Source organism: Ursus arctos, unplaced genomic scaffold, assembly GCF_023065955.2.
Source record: "Ursus arctos isolate Adak ecotype North America unplaced genomic scaffold, UrsArc2.0 scaffold_2, whole genome shotgun sequence".
Taxonomy (NCBI): domain Eukaryota; kingdom Metazoa; phylum Chordata; class Mammalia; order Carnivora; family Ursidae; genus Ursus; species Ursus arctos.
In genome coordinates, this window is record NW_026622874.1 from 81731425 (window position 1) to 81749199 (window position 17775).

The 17775-nt window shown below is 39.2% G+C and overlaps 1 protein-coding gene across 1 annotated transcript in view; it reads left to right on the forward strand.

Moving 5' to 3' along the window:
* LOC113267546 (phospholipid-transporting ATPase ABCA3-like) overlaps positions 1-17775 on the forward strand; it is a 207597-nt gene that overhangs the window by 46857 nt on the left and 142965 nt on the right. The window lies entirely within an intron of this gene.

Below are 17775 nucleotides of genomic sequence, written 5' to 3' on the forward strand. Positions count from 1 at the left end.
CCCTCCTCTGGCTGCTCCCCCTGCTTGTGCTTTCTCTCAGTCTCTATCACTCTCTCTCAAGTAAATAAATAAAATCTTTAAAAAATATAGAGAGGTATAAAGAAAATAGGGAGTTTGGTCTGTTATTCTTGAGGGGAAAAGAAGCAAAACCAAATACTAACAAAAAGAGATGTGAAATAGGAGAGCCAGATGTGTATTTGCTTCCATTGTTAATTAAATTACTGAGCTTTGGTTAAGCAGAAAGCTCCTGTATTTGTTTCTAGAAAATCCTGTAGGAGTAAGACTAGTCTGCAAATCATCTCAAATCATCTTCCTTACAAAGCTTTGGGTATCATCAGCCAGGTCCTCAGTAAAGTAGCACCGGGAAAATTGGTCATAATTGAATTAATTCTGTTGGGGCCAGATACACAGAGTAGTTACCGGTCCTGAGGCTCCAGAATCTCTTTCTTTCCTTCTTTCTTTCTTTTTCTTTCTTTCTTTCTTTCTTTCTTTCTTTCTTTCTTTCTTTCTTACTTTCTTTCTTTCTTCCTTTCTTTCTTTCTTCCTTTCTTTCTTGATTTTATTTATTTATTTGAGAGAGTGAGAAAGAAAGAGAGAGCATAGAAGCAGGGGCAGAGGGAGAGAGAAGCAGACTCCCTGCTGAGCACAGAGCCCACCATGGGGCTCCATCCCAGGACTCCAGGATCATGACCTGAGCCAAAGGCAGGTGCTTAACCAACTGAGCCACCCAGGCACCTCACCTTCCTGTAATATTTACAGGTGTAAAAGAATTTCACTTAAGTCCTATTAGAGCTATACTCCTCTTGTGTTTAAATTCTACTTGGTTGTGTGTCTTAATAAAGTAATTTAAATAACTATTTGCATCCCTTGTTTCATGAATTAAGCAATATTTGGCTGTTTGTAACCCTTGAAAGTTTGGAGCTGGAAGAACCTTTGAAAAATATTTCCTGAGCCGAAGGCAGACGCTTAACTGACTGAGCCACCCAGACGCCCCTCCAGAACCTTTTCAAAGTGAAAGTTATGCAATAGCTCTGGCTGGGGTCAGGAATTGTACAACCTGGCAGGTAGAAGGGAATTTTTAGGTGACCACATATACCAGAAGTCCAACGGCCAGGTTCTGCGGAGGCTTTAATACCTCATGACGTCTCTTTTATCATTTACTTAATATATTTTATTATAATATCTTCTTTAGCTTTAGTAGAAGCAAAATTAGCATACAATTGGAGATTAATGTGCTTTTTAAATCATTTTTAATTTGCATCAAAAAATGCATAACTGTTTAAAAGACAGGGTCTGGGAATTACCTAAAATCATCTTCCTTACATGGCTTTGTGTAACGTCACCCAGGTCCTTAGTAAAATTTTAGTTGCCAAACATGAATTTCTGGTTTGAGCTTAGAAGCCTGTGACCACCCTTGAAAGAAGTCCTTATAAAAAGGTAGGGCAGCCTTCTTTCTCCTACACAGACTGGTGGTAGCAGCAGTGGTTTTTGGGAGGCTGGTTGGTTCTGAATTCCAGGTGACCCGCACGAGTCTGATGTCCAAATATAGAACATGATCTAGAGTCTAGATTAGAAGCTGGTTTTGCAAGTATGGACTGAAAGTAGACCATCCAGTTGTACCACAAATACCTCCCTGCTCCAAATGTTCCAGAAGGAGAGGGGGTCACTGACGTCATGGTGTCATATTACTTGGCTGAGGCTGTGGGGGACATAGCATGCTTTTGGGTGACATAGAAATGAACACCCTTTTATGCCTCCTTTAGAAAGAGCTTTCATCTGGAATGGTTGTTAAGAGTTTTATATACATTTTGGGACTTATGAAAGTGATTATGATCGACCCTTGAAAAATATGGGGGTCAGGGGCACCAGCACATACCCTCAAAAATCCACACATATCTTTTGGCTCCCAAAAATTTAACTACTGTTGACCAGAAGCCTTACTGATAACATAAGCATAACGTAAACATACCAATGAACACATAATTTGTGTTTGGTATTATATATTGTATTCTTAACATAAGCTAGAGAAAAGAAAATGTTATTAAGAAAATCATAAGAAAGAGAAAATACATTTACAATACTGTACTGTATTTATAAAAAAAATCTGAGGTGTACTTCTGTGTACTTCAAATGTGTATTGGTCAAGTGCCAACCATATAATGTTTTCCTAGTTTAACTCACTGATGTGATGCATTGTAACAGATGTCCTAATATTCCAATTTGTTTCTAAAGTTTTTATTGGCGTTCTAACACCTTTTTTGATGAAATCCCCACCAAATCACTCACAGGTAGAGGATTAGGAGCTTCTTGATTAGTGATTCCCAAGAAAGGGCTCTGAGGTCAGCTAGTGTGGATTTGGATCCTGGTTTTACCACTTGTACCTTCTGGATGTACAAGAGACTTCACCACCTTCACCCTGTTTCTTTAAGTGTAAAATCAGATAATATTAACAATATTAGAACCAACCTCCCAGAATTGTGATGAGGCATAAATGAAATCATTTTGTTGTGTTTAGCAGGTTGGTCTATTATTAACAAATATTATATTAGTGTTATTAGGTGTTATTGAGGTTTTTTACTTTATTATTATTAAAATGATGAAAGTACTCTTAGTAATAATGACTTATTAGAAAGAATATTAAAAAACGTATTAGTAATGTAGGGGCCAGTAAACAGGTCACAGGTGTAACTCTCCCTTCTTGTCCTCTCCTGAGACTTTGTCCTGGGACAAGGCAAGCCTGCTTATAGAATTCTGGAAGTTCCCTGCTATCCCCTCCAACCGCCTGTCCCCCGAACCCTACCCCTTGTACTTCTCTAGCTTTTCTGCCACTACCATACTGAAGGTGACAGCAGACCTGGGCTGTCACAGAATTGAGGAGAGCACAGTGGCTAAGGTACTCACTTCCAGTGCCAAATTTAAGGGACATATTCAGAACTCAAAATACACAGTACTGAAGATTTTTTTAAACTGTTTTAAATGATGCAATATTGAAAAAAATTAAAACACCAAAAAAAAAAAAAATCCACGATGAACAAAATATAAAAATTTTAAGTAAAAACAGGGCCAGGATTACTCATTTTTCCCTTTTGCTTTAGCCTCCCATGTAGCACCTCATGACACTTGTATATTTAATTTTTTATTTGGAAATTAAAATTAAAATATTTATCTTGATTACTGAGTTGGCGGCCCCTTAAACGTTGGCAGCAAAGGCGAGCATCTCACTCCCCTCCTAGTCTCTATAGTTGGAGAGTTGTGGAACTGTGGGGTGGGCCAGGAGGAGGAAGCAGTGAAACAGTTGGGAAATCGGGAAGTTGGGGGGGCCATCTGGGCGTTGGGCGGGTGGTAAGAAGGGACAGGCCTTGGACGGGGCTGGGGATGGGGGGCTCTTGGGCACGTGGGCGCATGCGCGGCGTTGGAGCCCCGGCTGCGCGCTCTGGGTCCTCCCGCCCACGGGGTAGCGCGCCTTTGAGAGGTCGCAAGACCCGGAGGCGGACAACCGGCTGCAGCGGCGGGGCGGTTGGGGAGGGCGTTGGGAGGTGGTGTCGTGCGAGGACCAAGCCCTCACACCTGAGCAGCGGAGGTGGACGGGGAGGCGCAGGGGTGGCGGTTTTGAAGCCTGTGTGGTGAGTGTTGGACTTTTCCGCCCGGGCGACTTCCCAGCCCTGGCTCGTCCTCCCCAAGTTCTCGGGCTGAGGCAGACGGTGCTCCCCGGACTCCACCATAGGCCAGCGCTGCTGTCCGCCCTCGCGCCCCCAAATCCGTGCCTCCACACTCCCCCAAACAAATACACGAAAACACACTGGAGACTTAGGGTTGAATTTTAACTGTTTGAATTAAAAAAAAATTTTTTTTTTTAAAATGTTGGTTGTAGCTTAGTGGTTAGAAAGAAGGTTTTGGGGAGCAACCAGGTGGCTCAGTCGGTTGAGCGGCTTAGTCTTAGTTTCTGCTCGGGTTGCGGTCTGGGGCTTGTGAGAAGGAGCCCCACTGGGGCTCCACCCTCAACGAGGAGAATCCCCTCAGCTTGGGATTCTCTCCTTCCCTTGCCCCTCCCCCCACTTGTGTGCTCTCTCTCTCTCTAAAATAAACCAATCTCTTTTTAAAACGATTTATTTATTTATTTTAGAGAGAGAGCGAACGCACGGTGGGGAGGGGCAGAGGGAGAGGGAGAAACTCAAGCCGACTTCCTGCTGAGCTTGAGCCCGAGTGGGGGGCCTCCATCCATCTCAGGACCCTGAGATCAAGACCTGAGGGGGAAACCAAAAGTCCAAAGCTTAAAGGACTGCGCCACCCAGGGGTCCCATAAATAAATAAATCTTAAAAAAAAAAAAATAAGGTTTTGGGAGGTGCCCCAGCCTTGGTTTTAATTTAATTTTAGGGAAGTGAGTTGACCTTTGCAAATCTCAGCTATAATGGAGGACTATCCTCTTACCCGTCTCTTGGGGTTTTTCTTTTTTTACACTGAGGAAAAAATGGTTTCTACCATTTTATTAATTAATTAATTTATTTATTTATTATTTATTTTTTCATTTCTACCATTTAGAGTATTAGAACTCTGTGGCTTTTATTACATTCACAATGTTGTGCCACCATTACCGCTATCTAATTCTAGAACATTTTTGTTTTTTTTAGAACATTTTTTATCATCCTTAAAATAAACCCCCTACTCACTGAATAATCACTTGCTATTATCGCTTCATATCTCCAGTCCCTGGCTACCACTAATCTTTCTATCTCTATGGATTTGCCAATTCTGGGTATTTCACGTAAATAGAATCATAAAATATGTTGCCTTTTGTGTTTGGCTTCTTTTACTTAGCATAATGTTTTCAAGGTTCTTGAGTGTTATTACGTACCTCATTCTGCATTTGGATATACCACATTTGTTTATCCTTTCTTCAATAGATGAACTCTTGGGTTTCTACTTTTTGACTATCACCAATAATACGTTAGTGTACTTTATGAACTTTAATGTACATGTACTTAATAAACTTTAGTGTACATGTTTTTTCATGGACATGTTTTCTATTCTGTTGGTATATGCCTAGGAGTGGAATTGCAGGGTCATAAGGTTTACCTTTTTCAGGAACTGCCAAACTTTTTCACAGCAGCTCTACCATTTTACATTCCTACCAGCGCTGTGTGAGGGTTCCAGTTTTCCAAGTTCTTGCCAACACTTGTTTTTTTTTCCATTAAAAAAAGGTTTTTTCGTTTTGTTTTGTTTTGTTTTTTATTATAGCCATTCTAGTGAGTAAGTGGTATCTCATTGTGGTTTCAATTTGCATTTCCCTAATGACTAGTGATGTTGAGCATCGTTTTCTGTCCTTGGCCATTTGTGTAATTTCTTTGGAGAACTGTCTATTTAGATCTTTTTGCTCATTATTTAATTGGTTTGTCATTTTGTTGTTGAGCTGTAAGAGTGCTTTATATATATTCAGTATATGAAACCCTTATCAGTTATACAATTTGAAAATATTTTAGTCCATTCATGAGTTGTTTTTTTGTGTCCTTCAATACTCAAAAGGTATTGATTTTGATGAAGCCAAACTTATCTATATTTCTATTTGATGTCCTAAGAATGCACTGCTATATCCGAGTTATGAAGATTTACTCCAGTATTTTCTTCTAAGAGTTTATTGTTTTAGCTCTTACATTTGGCTGTTTGATCCATTTTGAATTAATGCTTGTATGTGGTACAAGGCAAGAGTTCTTTTGCATGTTGCTTAAGCACTATTTTTTGGAAAGACTGTTATTTCCTCATTGAATGAACTTGGCACCCTTACTGAAAATCAGTTGACCACAGATGAATGGGTTTATTTCTAGACTCCCACTTCTATTCCCTTGATTTATATATCTGTGCTTATGTCAGTACCATACTGTTTTGATTATTGTCGTGTTGTAGGAACTATTGAAATTAGTAAATATGAGACCTCAAACTTGATCTTCAAGATTCTTTCGACTATCCAAGGTTCCTTGCCATTCCATATGAATTTTGAAATCAGCATCTTCATTTCTGAAAACAGGCAGGTGGGAATTGATTGATTCTATAGATCAATCTGGGGAGTGCTGCCATCTCAACAATATTAAATCTTTTCGTCCATGAACATGAGATGTCTTTTCATTTATTTAGATGTTCTTTAATTTATTTTTCCCAGCTTTATTAAGGTATAATAAATAAATAAAATAATAAATAAATAAAACTGTAGTGTATTTAGAGCGTACAACATGATGATTTGGTATACGTATGCACTGTGAAAGAATTCCCTCATTCAAGTTGATTAACACATCAGTCACCTCTCATAGTTGCCCTTTTGTGTTTGTGAGAAAGAACACTTAAGATCTACTGTCATAGCAAACTTCCCTTGTACAAAACAGTATTATCAAATATAGTCATATTATACATTAGATCCTCAGAATTTGTTCATTTTATAACTGGAAGTTTATACTCTTCTACCAGTCACTCCCTGCTTCCCTCCACGTGTCCGCCCTTGGCAACCTGGAGGCTACATAGAATCTATAGATGGCTTCAGGCAGTGAGGACATTTTAGCAGTAATGAACTCAGGATAGCTTTTCCATTTATTTGTGTATTCAACTTCTTTCATTGATGTCTTACAGTTTTCAGTGAATGTATCTTTCATTTCCTTATTTAAATCTATTCTTAAGTATTTTATTATTTTTGATGCTATTGTGACTAGGATTGTTTTCTGTCTCTTTGTTAAACTTCTCATTTTGTTCTTATATTGTTTTTCTAATTCATTAAATTGTTTATATTCTCTGGAGATCTTTGAGCATCTTTAGGTCATTTATTTTGAATTCTTTCTTGGGCAATTTAATTATCTCTGTTTGGGGTCTGTTACTGAAAGCTTACTGTGTTCCTTTGGTGATGTCGTGTTTCTCCTATTTGTCATTCTAGTAGCCTTGCATATGAATCTGCATATTGGAAGAGGCAGTCACCTTTTCCAGACTTTATGGATCAACTTCGGTAACAAAAGACCTTCACTTGTTGGTGGGAGCATGCTGGGTCTAGTGATACAAGGTGCCAGGTACATACGGCTGCTCTGGGTCTGGGGGAACAGGGTGTCTTTTTGGGGTCCATAGCATTGAGGGTCAGCACTACTGGAGTCCACAGCATTGACAATTGTGTAGCCTTTGGTGAGCACCGTGGGGGTTCATTTTTACTGCAAAGACTGCTGGAGTCCTTAGAGGCACTTCCAGATCTGAGACTATGGACCAGGACAGGCAGAGGTGGTGGCTGGAACCCATAGTGTGTACGTTCTTAGCTCTGGGGGCCAGCTGCTGGTACCCATGTAGTGGCAGGGGATGGTTGCAGACACACACATAGTGGTGGGGACCAGAGCCAACTGAGGGTGCACTGACATTTCCGGGTGCCCTGAGTGTTGGCATGTCCTCTGTGGCTAGGATCTCCTATCAGGTACTTACTGCAGTGGAGGCTGGTGACACAAGTCTGGCTGTCTGGGTGCAGGTGTACAGCTGGTGGAGCTAGCTTCAGGTAAGCCCAGTGGTACAGGCCAGCGACAGGAGACAAGGCTGGAGCTGGGCCCACAAAAAGCTCTGGGGGGCACTTGCTGTTAGTGTGCACTATTGTGGCTGCAGTGTCTCCACAGCAGTGGAGGCCAATGTTAAGAGTCAGGCTAGGAATGTGCAGGTGCACAACTGGAGGGGCTAGCTGAAGCTGAACGCAATGGTGCTGGCCAGTACCTGGAGATAGGGCCAAATCTGGGCCCACAAGCAGCCATAGGGGCTTTGGCTGTTGGTGTACACTTCTGTGGCTGTAGACTATGGGCCACAGGTATGCACACTTCAATAGAGGCTGGTGATGGGAAATCAGGCTGGTGGCAGGCAGGTGCACAGCTGGAAGGGCTAGCCTCAAGTGTATATGGTGGTTTGGGTCGGTCACAGGGGCCAGGTTGGCATCTTGTACTTGTGCAGCTACAGAAGCCTGGGGCTGGCTGCCAGTGTGGATCCTGGGATTTGGTGGGGATAGGGATCCAGGGAGGGACACAGGCATCTGGTGTTTACAAATGCAAATACCTGTGGGATGAAAACTAGTGAAATCTGCAGGGGATCAGCAATTGGTTGTGCTGGACAATGTTTACTTCAATGGTGAAAGGTGCTGAGGTCCGTTGCAGAATAGATCGCTGAGAACCAGTGTCGCTCCTACTGCTTGGCTGATACTGGTAGCCCCTGCCTTTCTTCCTTGTTACTAGCTATCACTGTATGTATCAGCCTGGCTGGTCTCTGGATGGGGTGAAACATATTCAGGTCCTTTGTGTGGTGCACCAAAACTGGGGAAGCCTGTTGCTCACCTTTCCATGGAGAGGAAGGAACTCTTTCTAGATGGGGTACTGCCTCTTGGTACTGAGTAGTGCCAGCCTGGGGGATCCGGATGATGCAGACAAAATGAATCTGATCTTCCTTCTCTTTTTCTGTGGTTATGCTGCAGTTTTTTGTTCCTTTGGGTTCTTGAAGTTTCTTAAGTGGACTCGGGAGCAATCCCAGAGCTATTTTTGTTCATGGATAGCTGTCTAATTGTTGATCTTTGTGAAGGAATGGAGAGGCTGGGGTTTCCTACTTTGCCATGTTGGTGATGTCATTCCCCTTTTTTCCTTTTTTCTTAATGTAGGCATTCATTACTATCTACTTACCTCTTAGAAGTACTTTTGTTACATCCTATAAGTTTTGGTGTGTTCTGTTTCCATTTTAATTGTTTCAAGATTTTTTTTTAATGTAGGCTCCACACCCACTGTGGAGTCCAATGTGGGGCTTGGACTCATGACCCTGAGATCAAGACCTGAGCTGAAATTGAGTCAGATGCTTAACTGACTGAGCTGCCTAGGCACCCCTCAAGATTACTCTTTATTTCCCTTTTGATTTCTTCTTTGACTCATTGATATTTCAGGAGCATCTTGTTTAATTTCTGCATATTTTAAAATTTCCACTGAATTTTCCAGTTTTCCTCTTGTTATGAGTTTTTAGTTTTACACCATTATAGTTAGAAAAGATACTTGATGTGATTTCATTGTTCTTACACTTGTTAAGATTTGTTGTGTGGCCTAACATATTATCTATCCCTGAAAGTGCTCTGTGTGGGCTTGAGAAGAATGTGTATTCTTTTTATTTTTATTTTTAAGTAGGCTGCGTGCCCAGAATGGAGCCCAGAATGGGACTTGAATTCAGAACCCTGAGATCAAGACCTGAGCTGAGATCACAAGTTGATGCTTAACTGACTGAACCACCTAGGAGCCCCTGAGAAGAATGTATATTCTGCTGCTGCTTGGTGGAATATTCTACATATGTCCGTTAGGTCCATCTGGCCTAATGTATAGTTTAAGTCCCAGGTTTCTCGGATTTTCTGTCAGGATGATCTATCCCTTGCTGGAAGCAGGGTATTGAAGTCCTTTCTACTATTACTGTATTGCTGACTATTTTTCCCTTCAATTTTTCTAATATTTGCTTTATACATTTAGGTGCTATTGATGTTTGGTGCACAAATATTTACAATTGTTATATCCTCTTAGTTGATCCCTTTATCATCATTATACAGTGACCTTATTTGTCTCTTATTACAGTCTTAGGGCTTAAAGTCTACTTTGTGTGCTGTAACTATAGCTACTCCTGCTCCCTTGTGGTCTCCATTTGCATGGAATGTGTTTTTCTGTCCCTTTAGTTTGAGCTTATGTGTGTCCTTAAAGCTGAAATGAGTCTTTTTATCCATTCAACTACTCTGTGTCTTTTGATTGGAGAATTTAGTACATTTACATTTAAAATAATTATTGATAAGTATAGATTTACTCTTGTCATCTTATTAATTTTTTTCTCTTTTGTAGTTCCTTTGCTCCTTTCTCCCTCTCTTGCTCTCTTCCTTTATGATTTAATAATTTTCTGGAGTGGTATGCTTTGATTCCTTTCTTTTTACCTTTTGTGTATCTACTCTAGTTTTTTATTATCTTATTAATATGAAGCTTACATAAAACATCTTGTAGTTAAAACAGTCTAAACTGGTGACAATGGAGTTTTGAATGCATACAGAAGCTCTGCATTTTTGTGCTATACCTTTTACATTTTGTATTTTTGATGTGTTTTGGTATCACAGTTTACTTTTTTTTATATTGTGTGTTCATTAACAAAATTATTGTGACTATAGTTATCTTTAATACTTTTGTGTTTTAACCATTATCCTCTAAGTTATTATAAATGATTTAGACATGACCATTACAATATTAACAATATTCAATATATGCTCTTTATCATGTTGAGGAAGTTCCTTTCTATTCCTAGTTCATTTTTGTCATGAAAGGATGTTGGGTTTTGTCATATGCTTTTTCTGTATCATTTGAGATCATGTGAGTTTTTTTCTTCATCCTATTAATATGCAGCATTACATCGATTTTTGCATGAAAATCAGCCTTGTCTTTTTGAGATATATCCCACTTAATATGATCCTTTGCTATTCTATTAGAGTCAGTTAGCTAGTGTTTTGGTGAGGTTTTGATTTATATCCATAAGGAATATTGGTCTATAGTTTTCTTTTCTTGTGTTGTCTTTTGCTGACCTTGTATAATGTTGGCCTCATAGAATGAGTTAGGAAGTATTTTCCTTTGTGTTTTGGTAGAGTTAGAGAAGGTGTGGTAAAATAAAAAATATATCTTGATCTTTATCCCAGTTTCTGGCACAGAGCTCCCTAAGCCCTCAGAATTTCTTGAGCATTAGGAGTATCTTTCGTTCTTCATAACTATCCCCTTTTGACCACTACCTGAGTTTATGCTAATGAGGTGACTCTGCAGGCCCCTAGACAACTTTGAGATGGGAGCTGGTCACAGAGGAATCAACTATGTGATTAGAGTGTCAGAACCCCCCAGGAGGGTAGGGGGCTGGAAAGTAAGTTAATCAGTGGATTAACCTGGATGTATTTTGGTCTGTTTGTTAGAAGAAATTGCATCCCAAAATTGTAGGGAAAGAAAAACTTATATGTATACAAAAATAAAATTAAATATAATGAAAGGATAGAATGTAACTATAAAAATGAAAATTTAAAAAGATTTAAAAAAAAGAGTTGATAAAATAAGGAATTGGTTGAAAAAGGAAAGAGAAAAAAATTAAAATGGAAAGACTAAAGAATCAGGGGAAAAAGAAAAATGAATTCTATATACTACTTTCCCCTAGTGCTGGAGTTTTGCAGTTCTCTATGATGGGTAAATTTGATCTTAGTTGGATGTTCTTGTTAATCTTCTGGGGGCAGGGCCTGTTGTGTTGATTCTCAGGTGTCATGCGTGGCCTGGGTCGGAATTGCACCACCCTTGCCAAGGGGCCAGGCTAAGTAAGTGGCTCTGGTTTGCTCTATGTGGCTTTTGTTCCCTGAAGGCTTTCCACACCATTCTAGAGGATCAGAATTGAAATGGTGGCCTACCAATCTCCAGCCCCAGAGCCAAGAGCACGGGGCCCCACTCCTCAGTGTGCCCTCAGGGAAAAGCAGTCAATCACTCCTATCTCCTTGGTCTCCATCTGCACTCTGCGCTCATCCAGCCTGTCACAGAGCATTTCTATCTCGGGCACATGACCCCATTTCAAGTCTTCAAACCCTGCAGACTCCTGCAGTGCATCCCCACACAGCTCCTTCTGGGGGAGTAAAGGGGTTCTCACTGGGGTTCTGCCTCTCGTTGGGCCCCAACTCTGAGAGCAGTCATCTGATTGTGCTTTGGCTCACTGTATATGGCAACCCAGAGCTGAGAGCCTTCTCCTGGGCTTGCTGATTGTAGCTGGCTTACCCCTTCTGATGCCTGGGAACTCAGCCACACTCAGGCACCCCCAGTCTTTCTGTTACCCCAAGGATCCTGAGACCCCACTGTCCCAGCTATGATTTTGTCCCACTTTGCCACCTGAGCACCTTTAATGCAGGGACATCCCTCATCGGAGCAGACTTCTAACTAAAAGTTCTGATTTTGTTCTCCACTGCTGTATCACTTTCTGGTGCTGGCTTACAGAGTCTCCCTCCCCTCCGTTTATCTTCCGATATATCACCTTGGGTTCACTTCCCTGCATCTCCTACCTTGCAGAAAGCCGTTGCTTTTCTATTTGTAGAGTTGCGGCTATTCTTTTTTTCCATCTCTGGTTGGGTTCACAGATGTTCAGAATGATTTGATAGCTATCTAGCTGAATTCCTGGGACCAGACAAAACTAAGGCCTTCTACTCCTCTGCCATCTTGGACTATCTCCCCCTCAATGAACTATAATTTTAAGTATAGCATATTCCTGCATTCTGTGAGTCAACTTGAGGAAGATTGTAGGAACTCCTGAGTTTGTAGTTAGTCTACATGAGACCCTATTTGAAGCTAACATCTAAAGTAGGGGCAGGCAGTCTTGTCAGACTGGGCCTTTAACCTGTGGGCTCTGTGCTAACTTTGGGTAATTTAGTGTCAGAACTGAACTGAGTTATAGAACACCCATTTGGGGTGTGAATGAATTGGGGAATTGGTTTTTGTTTGAAAAATCAAACAGAGGATTGGTGTAAATCAGTTTTTAGTTGTTTGGTAGAATTCACTATTGAAGTCATCTGATCCTGGGCTTTTCTTTGCTGGTGGGTTTTTGATTACTGATTCAATCTTTTATTATAAGTCTATTTGTATTTTCTACTTGTTCTTGAGTTGAATTGGTAGTTTGTGTGTTTTGAGGAATTTGTTATTTCATCTAGGTTATCAAATTTGTTGCCTTTAATTTTTCATAGTATTCTTTTATCCTTTTTATTTTTGTCAGATTGATAGTAGTATTCTTTCTTTCCTTATTTTGGTAATTTGAGTCTTTTTTCTTATTTTGGTCAGTCAAGATGAAGGTTTGTCCTTTTTTTACTCTTTCTCTTGTTTTTATATTCTCTATTTTACTTATCCCCACTTTAATATTTATATTTTCCTGCCTTTTGTTACCTGTGGTTTTAGTTTGTTCTTCTTGTTCTAGTTCCTTAAGTTGGAAGACTAGGTTATTGATTTGAAATCATTATTGATTTGAAATGTGGGAGTTTATAGTTAAACTCCTTTCACTGCTTCACATAAGTTTTAATATGTTTTATCTTTGTTTTCATTCATCTCAAAGTATTTTCTGATTTTCCTTGTGATTTCTTCTTTGACCCATTGGTTGGTTAATAGTGTGTTGTTTAGGGGCGCCTGAGTGGCACAACGGTTAAGCGTCTGCCTTTGGCTCAGGGCGTGATCCCAGCATTGTGGGATCGAGCCCCACATCAGGCTCCTCCGCTATGAGCCTGCTTCTTCCTCTCCCACTCCCCCTGCTTGTGTTCCATCTCTCGCTGGCTCTCTCTATCTGTGTTAAATAAATAAACAAAATCTTAAAAAAAAAATAGTGTGTTGTTTATTTTCCACATATTTCTGAATTTTCCAGATTTTCTTCTTTTACTGATTTCTAATTTCATTTCAGTGTGGTCGTGTTCATGAAGATTGGAAGATAATTTGTATTTCAGTCTTTTAAAATTTATTCAGACTTGTTTTTTTAAAAGAGAGAGAACGGGGAGGGACAGAGTGAGAGGGAGAGAGGGAATCTTTAGCAGGCTCCATGCTCAGTGCAGAGCCCGATACAGGGCTCTATGTCATGACCCTGAGATCATGACCGGAGCCAAAATCAAGAGTCAGACGCTTAACTGCTCGAGCCACCCAGGCGCCCGTATTGAGACTTGTTTTGTGACATAATGGTCTGTTCTGGAAAATGCTCCTTGTGAACTTGAGAACAATATGTGTTCTGTTATTATTGGGTAGATTTTTCTATATGTTAGTTCCAGATGGTTTATAGTGTTGTTTATGACTACCATGTCATTACTGATCTTCTGCCTTGTTGTTCTACTCATTATTGAAAGTGGGGCATTGAAGCCTCCAACTATTATTTTTGAGTTTTCTATTTCTCGCATAATTCAGTTCAGTTTTTGCTTGATATGTTTTGGGGGCTCTCTTATTAGGTTCTTATATGTTTCTAATTTTATGTCTTGATAAGATGACCTTTTAATCTGTATATAATGCACTCCTTTGTCTCTTTTAACAATTTTTGTCTTAAAGTATGTTTTGTCTTTCATTAGTACAGTCATTCCTGCTTGTCTTTTGCATACTGTTTTCATGGAATATCTTTTCCTGTCCTTTAACTTTCAACTTTCCTTTAGAGTCTTTGGATCTAAAATGAGTCTCTTGTAGACAGCATATAGTTGTCTTTTGCTTTTATATCCATTCTACCAATCTCTGCATTTTAAATGGAGAATTCAATCCATTTACATTTACATTTGATGTAATTAATGATAAGGTATGACTTCAGACATTTTTCTCTTTGTTTTATGTCTTATATCATTTTTGTTTCTCAAAGACTCCATTACTGTCTTCTTTTTGTAAGATATTTTCTACCATTTTGATTCCTTTTGTGTTTCTTCTACAATATATATTTTAGTAATTTTTCTAGTGGTTGTCCTATTGATTATATTTCACATCTTAGTTTATAATAACCTAGATGAATTAATACTCACTTAATTTCAGTGGTATACAAAAATTTTACTCCTATTTACCTCTGCTCCCCCCTTTATTATTGTCACAAATTGCATCTTTATACATTGTTTGCCAAATAAATATGAATTTACATATTTTTATGCAGTTGTATTTAAATAAGAAAAATGAGTTACAGATCATTAATACTGGCTTTATATGTACATTGTAATCATTACTGATTCTTTATTTCTCCACGTGAATTTAATTTAGTGTCTAGTGTCTTTTCTATTGCATTTTATCCATTGCAATTTTGTATAAAGTTTTAGTTGTTGCACTAGAGATTACAAAACATAGTCTTAACTTGTAGTCTATTTAGAATCAATATTTTATCAATTAAATTGGAATGTAGTTTTATGACCATATTAGTACTCTTATTACCTTTCCCCCTGCATACTGTATTTGTCTTATATATTACACCTTCATTTATTGAACATTTCATCAACTTGGTATATTCCTTGTTTTCACCAATAAAAATATTCTAAACACTCAGGAAGAGAAAAGACTCATCTTGATTTGTCCAGTTGTTTACCACTTCTGTTCCTCTTTCTTCATTTTTAATGTTCCAAGTTTCCTTCTGTTCTCATTTCCCTTCTCTCTGAAGAGCTTCCTTTTCTTATGGATCAGACCAGCTGTCAGTGGAGGCAGTTAGTTTTCCTTCATTTATGAATGTCTTGATTTCAAAGCTGCATTTCTGAAGAATTTCTTTGCTAAATATCCAATTACTCCTTTTCTCTGCATTTTAAAAATGTTGGTTACTTCCTTCTGGCTTCCCTGATGCCAGTCTGTTTCTCAGATCTTTGTCTCCTTATAGGTAATGTGTTGTTTTCCTCTGACTTTTTTCCAAGTTTTTTTGTTTTCTTAAGTTTTTATCATTTTGATTATTATGTGTCTAGACATCTTGTTTGGGATTTGCTCAGCTTTTTATATCTACAGGCTTGTGTCTTTTGCCACACTTGGGAGTTTGCAACCATTATTTCTTTAAATATTTTTTCAGCATCACACTCTTTCTTCTTTTTTTTTTTTTTTTAAGATTTTATTTATTTATTTGACAGAGATAGAGACAGCCAGCGAGAGAGGGAACACAAGCAGGGGGAGTGGGAGAGGAAGAAGCAGGCTCCTAGCGGAGGAGCCTGATGTGGGGCTCGATCCCATAACACCGGGATCACGCCCTGAGCCGAAGGCAGGCGCTTAACCGCTGTGCCACCCAGGCGCCCCCACACTCTTTCTTCTGTCTTCTGAGACTCTGATGAATTGTATCTTAAGACTTTATTTTTGTTGTCCCACATAATCCTAAGCTGTGTTCATTTTTTTCAATCTCTTCCTCCCCTGTTTTGATCATATTGGATAGTTTCTATTGGTTTTTCTTCAAGTTCACTGACTCTTTCCTCTGTCATCTTCATTCTGCTATTGAGTCTATCCAGTGAGTGTTTTATTTTGGTTACTTTCAATTCTAAATTCCCCTTTGATTTTTCCTTATATCCTCTCTATGCTAATTCTTTCTACTTTAAATTTTGTTTCAAGACTGTAATTGTTCTCTTGAGCATTATGATAGTAGCTGCTTTAAAGGCTTTTTTCAGGTAGTTCCAATATCTTTGCCATGTCACCATTGCTATCTGTTGATTGTCTTTTCCTGTGCAACCTGAGACTTGTGGTTTCTTGTATGCTGAATAATTTTAGATTACATTCAGGACATTTGTGTATTGAAATATGAGACTCTGGGTTCTGTTTTAAATCCTATGGGGAATATTGATAGTTTTGTTTAGCAGGCACTTGACCTGGTTATATGGCTGCCAGATTTAGCAAATAAAATACGGAACACCCAGTTAAATATGAATTTCAGATAAAGTATGGATATTTTAGTATAAGTATGTTCCCCCAATGTATTTGTTATTTGTTATTTATCTGAAATTCACATTTAACTGAACATCCTGCATTTTATCTGGCAACCCTACTCAGGTTTAAGCTACAAGTTGCAGCCCACCTCTGTGGGCTGTGGTTGCAATGTCAACTCAGTTTTTTTTTAATTTATTATTTTTTATTTGAGAAATTGACAGTGGTTTCAGGCACAGGAACAATATAAGTACTGTTTTTTAGGACATGTTAAACCATACTATAAGACTTCGGGATATTATGCAAGTCTTATTTATTTATTTATTATTGAAGTATAGTTGACACACAATGTTGCATTAGTTTCAGGTGTACAACATAGTGATTCAACAACTCTCTATATTATGCTATGCTCACTATAAGCATAGCTGTCACCTGTCCGTATACAACACTATTACAATACCATTGACTGTGTTCCGTATGTTGTACCTTTCATCCCTGTGACTTACTCATTCCATAACTGGAAACCTAGTACCTCCCATTCCCCCTCACCCACTTTTGCCCATCTCCCCATCCTCCTCCCCTCTGGAAAGCACCAGTTTGTTCTCCATATTTATGGGTCTGTTTCTGCTTTGTTTGTTTTGTTTTTCCGATTCCACATACAAGTGAAATCACATGGTATTTGTCTTTCTCTGTCTGACACATTTCACTTAGCATAATTTCCTCTAGGTCCATCCATGTTGTCATCGTCAGTTCAGCTTTTAAAAACTGCCGTTCTATCTGGATCTTCCTGGATCTTAGTCTTACAACTCACTGATCAAAGTGATTAGCGTGCTAATTAGGTGAGATCAATTTATGCTCAGACCAAGGCTGAGCTCCTCCTATTCCTCTGTGTCTCTTGTACCTTTAGTTTCTCTGAGGCACTCTTAATCTTGGTCTTCTGGCCAGAGACTGGCCTTTACCATGAGTGCTTGCCACTGAAAGTTCAGAAGCACTTGAGGTGCTCCTCTTTGCTGCATTCCCTGGTTACTCTTTCTGGTTCACTCACTGAAAGAACGTGACACCTTTTAGTACTAATGCAATACATACCACATCCACATCCTTCTCTCCCTTTAATATGTCTTGAAATCCAATTCTGATTTTGAAAGCCCTATGAGACTGTTAAAAGTGGTGCATATGAAGGAAATTCTGGCACATGCTGCAAAATGGATAAACTTTGAAGACATTTTATGCTAAGTGAAATAAGCCAGTCACAAAAGGACAAATACTGTCACAATGAAGTGATTCCACCAAATGAGGTACCTAAAGGAGTCAAATTCATAGATGTAGAAAGTGGAATGGTGGTTGCCAGTGACTGGGGAAGAGGAGGAAATAGAGAATGATGATTTAATGGCTGTGGAGTTT